Consider the following 6,653-nt stretch of genomic DNA (forward strand, 5'->3'; position numbering starts at 1 on the left):
TTGGCGGTATTACAGATTTTATTGCTGTTCAGTATCCAATTAAATACCTTACATTTTCGCAAGTAGGAGCTTGTTTGATATGTTTGGCTTAGATGTGTTTCGTCCTTCGTTACACAGTTCCGGTAAGTTCCAAAGTAGAGTGGAGTGGAGTGCCGTTAATATTGAGCTGTCTTCCAGCCATATCCGCGGGAAGTTGCTCAAAACATAAAATGAAATAAAAGCACGAAAATAATGCTTGATCCCAGTCGCTTGGGGATCTTGTCTTTGGAGGGCAAGCGTGTCCTGGTCACGCGCGGCAGCAAATGCTAGCCAGCAATGCTGACAGCATTGGGGAAGAGCATTTGGTAAGCGGCACTAGTTCTAGCAGGAAAAGTTCGGAACAGAAGAGAACTGTCGACGTATAAAGGGCTCTGACAGTGTCCTGCGGAAGTTCACACAATGCCCTGGTTGGTTAGAGGCGTGTGTGCAGCCATGTGTGGCGCGGACAGGTGAGGAATCTCTCGTGAACGACCTGGCGGTTGTCCGGGCCGCCCATAGGATAGGACGCATCCACCAAGGAGGATTCCACGATGCGCATAGAACGGAGCGTCCTGAACAACTCGCGGCGCTCCTCTGAGTAACCATCATATGTCCTAACCCTATGTGTTAGCGTCTCGGGTCTTTTGCGGGTGAAGCACCTGGGATCGTTTGCGCGGCCCAATTTGTACTCGAGCGTTCCTGTCCTTTCGCTGTCAGGCGTCGTCCCTGCTGAGGACCGAAATGACGGTAAGACGTTGCGATGTGCCCTCTGCGGTAAGGGTGTCGGGATGGAATAACCAGACGCAGATCCTTATGACCTGCTGACAGACGTATTCGATAGCGGGAGTCCTGAAGACCGGCGCCCTCTGGGCGATCTCTTTAGCAAGTCTGTTAGATCCGTTCGTTTCCCAGCACGCCGCCCCAGCACGCCCAGCACGCCGTGTGAATGTAGACACTGGAGCGCAATGGGACTGCCTTGACTGGCTTCAAGTTTGAAGGCCGAGATCTTCAACTTGTCGTTACACTGTGAGGGGCGTAAAATGCATTACTTGACTCATGGTGTGGTGGAACCGTCTGCCGTAGTCGGCCTCGCAAGGTGGGCAACGTAACGACTAACGCAGGTCCCTGAAAACAGGAGTGTCACTTGGCCCGTGATTCGCAGGAAGTTGTCGCGCGAGCGCCATAGTTAAAACGTTTGCTTGAAATCGAGGCGTCCAAGAGTTCTTTCATATGCAGCGGCGTGACGTTTGGAGCACGCCAACTTAAAGGGAGTGGAAAGTGAAAAATTACCCCATGTTTTTGCCACCAGACATCTTTCTTTTTTTACATTTTTTGCCATTCACGCACATACTCACTCCTTCGTAAGGAAATGACACTCTTTATGACTGGAGGTGGCAGAGGATCGCTGCCTATACGCGCGTACAGATATTTACTGACTGTCGTTTCTTCTAGCGCGGAAGCTGAACGGACTTTCAGTTCGGCAGCCAGTATTTGCAGAAAAGTTTGCTTTGAACTGGGGTGCACCACCCTCGATGCTCTGTGCTTTCTCTGGTCGTGTTTTAATCATTGTACTGTAGAGGAGGTGGTGTTCCTCCACATGACTCCTCATCGGCCGGCGATGATGGAGTATCCCAGCGGGCAGATGATCGTGGCCTCACGCTAGGACGGTGCTGGTAGATCTGGCTGCCAGGCGCAGTAGCGCGCGGCAGCAGAGACGCGTTGTCGTCGTCTTCCACGGGCCGCCACATCACTCCCCCTCCCTCAGACGCGGAGCGGTGCATGCGGTTGAGGTCCGCGTCGATACTATGAAGAGGAGAATGAGGACGACTCGTGGATGCTGGACGACTGGACACACGGCGTGTGATTGTGGCCGTTGATGCAGCAGCAGCGGGATGGCGGGAACAAGAGCGCTGCGATCCGGGCGGATTCCAGTGATGACATGTGAATGCTGAGTGCTTGACTGCTTGAGTGGTTGCTGATTGTGTTGAGTGTCTGCTAAGTGCGTTGTGTGATCGTTGCTAAGCGTTGCTTGTTGCTGGTTGTTGCTGAGTGAGTGCGTTGAGTTGCGTTGCGTGATTGTTGCTGAGCGTTGATTGTTGCTGTGTGCGTGCGTTGCTGAGTGGGCGACAGTACCGGGACCGGTACAAGAACGTGAATGCTGTGTTTGTCGCCAGAGAAATGCCGGGGAGGACCATCATGAAGCAGGTGGGGGCCGGAAACTGAGCTTGCTGTGGTCTCCCTGCGGGTCCCCGGTGGAACTTGGTGCCGGGTGCGACTTGCCTCCCAGAAGGTAGTTCGCTGCTGGTTTGCCGCCGAAAAATTTAGGATGCTGAATGGCCGAATTACGCCGAACATGGTGTTCGTTGTTCACTGGCTGCGAGGCGCAGTAGCGCGCGGCAGCAGAGGCGCGTCGTCGTCGTCTTTCACGGGCCGCCACAGTACAATGTGATAAGCACGGAGCGACGGTGTTGTAAACAGTTTTTTTCTGTTCTTCATTTAAAGGGACAGTCCGGGAAAACCGGAAGTTGATTTTTTCCAACTGTCACGGAAGCTTACATGCTGGGTGGAAAGTTTCAGCTCACAAAACGGCGTGGTTTTCGAGATATCAAATAAAAAAGACTCCTCTGAAGACATCCGGTTTCGTTTTTCTCCCTCGCATACTCCTTGCCCCAAGGATCCTCTATGTACGTCAGCCGTCACGTGACTATGACGTCCCCAATGGACAAAGTGGAGCGGAGGACTGCGCCGCTGCTGGGAATGCAGAGAGGTGTTTTTGTCTATGAGTGTACTGAACAGAAGGCTACGTCGTGATACCTGTGTTTACATTGACGCTACTCTGCATTTTAGTCTACATAACGCGTGATTGCTACTCAAAAACATCATAATGGACAAATGCTAGCACGCAACAATCAACTATCGCGCAAACAGGCATGCGCAAGTCACGTGCGGCATTGCTCTTATGCACGTCACGCGAGAGCTCGCTGCGGCCTTTATTCGGGACCAACTGCGGCATAGAAAAATGTCGATTATAAATCGTGCGATACGATTTCTTCTGAAATATTTTGCACAGTTGTTGTGAGGAGTATTAGAAATCATAAGGCGGTGTTTCCCAGACCTATGTTTTCGACCGGACTGTCACTTTAAGTGGAATGTCACACCGTTTGAGGAAATTATAAAGTATTATTTCCTGTTACTTCAAGTGTAGCGGGACTCGGCTTTTTTCACTTGCAACAGTGAAATGCAGATGAATAAAAAAGGAGTGGCATTATCATTGCACAAATAATAATAATAATAATGATAATAATAATCAAATGTAAGCATTTCGCCGTCACTATTTTACCAATGCGGTTACACTCCGAATTTTCGAGTGCCGATACCTTCAGGAAAAGGTAGAATTGACGACCATGCACATAGACATATCAAATCATCAGCCATAGAGTAGGGAGTACCCTCAGTTTACTCGTCAACGTTCACCGCCTTGCGGGTAGAGGGTCGGGTGCGAGTGAGTTATTGGGAAAAAAAGTATATAGGGGAACCGGTCGGGTGCAGGTCAGATAATTCTGACCCGCAAAGGACTACCCTTGCAAACACCATCTGAACTCGTCACAATCCCGAAATCCCTTCTCGGGATCTCGGGATTGGCAGCCAAAAATTCCGAAATTCCGGGACTGCAAAAAAGTCTCGGGATTGACAACGTTAGTGGTCAGACTGGTCGCGCGAAGCGGAATGCAAAGGTTAGTGAAATTAGTCAGATCACTTGTCTGTCGCGCCTGTGTTGCGTATTTGAAGGACCCACAGATGCCTAGTGTACGCTGTGCTGTTCGGGGATGCAGAACCGTTCACCTTGGATGACGGGCGTTTTCTAGCACAAGATTCCGAAGGATTCCAAACAAAAGTTTATTTTTTTATACCACTAGCCTACAAGGTTGTTGTAGGGGTGGGAGGGAAAGAAAAAGAAAACAGATAACAAACGGTACAGTGACACAAAGTGCTAACAATCAGCAATGGTACAGAGACATCCTAGAGACCTAGAGGTTTAAACCGTCAACCAACTTAGTGAACTCTTCAAGGGAAGTCGCATTAGCAGCATCATAAGAAAGGTTATTCCCTTGGCCAGTGCAATAGGGGGAAGAAAGAGTGTGTGAAGCAATCTGTGAAGCACAGTGACTGTTTATAAGTTTGTTGTGTTTCGTTCTAGTGAGAAAAGAAACATCACGGCGTACGCAGTCAGGCTTGGATATACCAGACTGCCCATTTATGACTGAGTAAATTAACTTAAGACGGTTCTTACGGAATCTGTCTGTCACTAGTTCAAAACCAAGTGCTTGCAGTACACCCGTAGCCGGCGTTGTACTTCTATACTCATTTAGAATAAAACGCGCCGCTTTACGTTGGACCCTTTCAAGTTTTCCTGTGTTTCTTACAGAGTAAGGCATTCATAGTGCTCTAGCAAAGTCCAAGATGGGCAGAACTAACGTTTCGTATGCAGTGAGTTTGACTTTAGGGGTTGCACGCTTCATAGATCGCTTCAGAAAATACAAATGCTGCATAGCTGTTTCACAAACATATTCAACATGGGCATTCCAACTCAAGTTACTCGAAAAGATGATACGAAGATATTTGAAATGTGTCACAGCGGATAGTTCGACATTACCTAGATGGTACCTATATACAAGGGGGAGACCTCTTGGGGGTAACTGACATGGAACTAGTCTTATTAATGTTGATTTTCCTCTGCCATTGTTAACACCAGCTTTGAATTTTTTTCAAGACAAGAGTTAAGTGCCAACTGGTCAGCGGAGGAGCTAACACAGCTGTATATTACCGTGTCGTCAGCGAAAAGTCTCACCTTTATATTATCTGCACAAAGTTCAGCAACATCATTAATATAGATAAGGAATAACAGTGGATCCATGAGAGAGCCTTGAAGGACACCTGATGTTACACTAACTGGATCTGAACACTGATCACCTACCAAAACAAATTGTTCACGATGTGACAGATAGTATTCCAACCATTTGATAACTGGCTGGCTTTGAAGAAGAGACACAATTTTCAACAATATTTTTGGATTAGATACTCTATCAAAAGCCTTAGAGAGGTCAAAGGATACCAAAAGAAACAGTCTCTGTTCGAAATATCGCGACTCGCGCTGTGAGGCCCCGCCGTTTGGCCTTTCCATATCTTCCTTGGCTGGTTTCGTGTATGCCGACAAGGGTTGCGGAGTTGCCATTCCGGGGTTGGAATGATTCCGGAATCATTCCATATTTATCAGAGCCCGGAATAGAATTGGAATGGAATGGGAATGAAATTAGGCATTTTTTCGCAGGCGGATTGGAATTGGAATGTAATGATCTGAGTGACCACATGGTCAAGGGCGATGGTTTGGTTTGGTTTTAAGAAAAAATAAAATTAAGATTTGTGAGGCCCGCAACCCCACATCACTTGCACCAGTTACTTTAGTGAAAAACTCATGTAATGATTATGCCAACGAAGAGGAGGAGGAGGATGAGAGGAGGAGGGCGAAATAACCTTTTCTCTGTGCCTTTTCCGCGCTGGGTAATGTCAATCTCCTCTATAGCAGTGCTGGGCTAGCTAGTACGGTTACCGGTCCAAATTCTTTTTATTGGTGGAATTAAAGGAATGGAATGGGGTTGCCAAGCCATTACAGGAGTGGGAATTGACCATACCTTTTCATTCCGAGGAATTGAAAGGAATCGAATTATCACAAATCTTCATTCCTCGGAATGGAATTGGAATGGAATTGGCGATCCCATTCCGCAACCCTGGTGTCGACCCAAGCCTTTATCCCCGTTCCCCCTATGCACCTTCCTTTGTGCTGCTCGGTAAACGAGGAGGACCAGCCTACACAAAAAAAAGAATGTCCCTGTCACTGGGGATTCTCCACTGACATCATTTTTCTAGGTTGGTGTAATGTGAAAGGAAAAGCAGCGGGAAAGGAGTTCCTAAAGTATATTACTGACGTTTCCGGGTAATAATAAGCATTTTTTTTTCGACGGAAATTTTGAAAAGTATTTTGCACCAACGCCTTGAAAATGAATTCAGATATCTGGTAATACTTACCTACCAGAAATATTGTTCATCCAAAAATGTAATTTTTGCTAAATGTATATAGCCGCTAGTATATCCATTTGAGAGCCTTCGAGATACCGACATCTCGGGCGAGCTTTGATAGCATATGAAGTAACTTTTCCGTGGTCATTTCCTGATTTCTTCAATTAGCAGTCGACTAGTGCTCAGTCTCAGTGCTGGCAACCTTCGTTTATAATGCCATCTGTGTGTGTATTGCCCATATTGCCATCCATACTATCCGATCACATTTGTACGCCGACATATAGTAAGTGTGCACTAGTACAACAACACACGAAGATCAACTAAAAATTCCATAATCATTCAGTACAGACGCCAGCGACTTGTGAAAACAATAAATATATGTCCACAAAAATAACAAAGTAAACGTAAATAAGTAACAATTAACATGTAAAATACAGCAAGAGGAGATAAGCTAAAAGACGTGAGTGTCTCAAGCTAAAAGACGTGGGTGTCTCGAACCGAACTGCGGACCTTCCGTCTCAAAGTCCGACACTTTAACGCTCGACAAACAGCGGAGGAGA

Source organism: Ornithodoros turicata, chromosome 3 (assembly GCF_037126465.1).
Source record: "Ornithodoros turicata isolate Travis chromosome 3, ASM3712646v1, whole genome shotgun sequence".
In the NCBI taxonomy this organism is placed as follows: Eukaryota; Metazoa; Arthropoda; class Arachnida; order Ixodida; family Argasidae; genus Ornithodoros; species Ornithodoros turicata.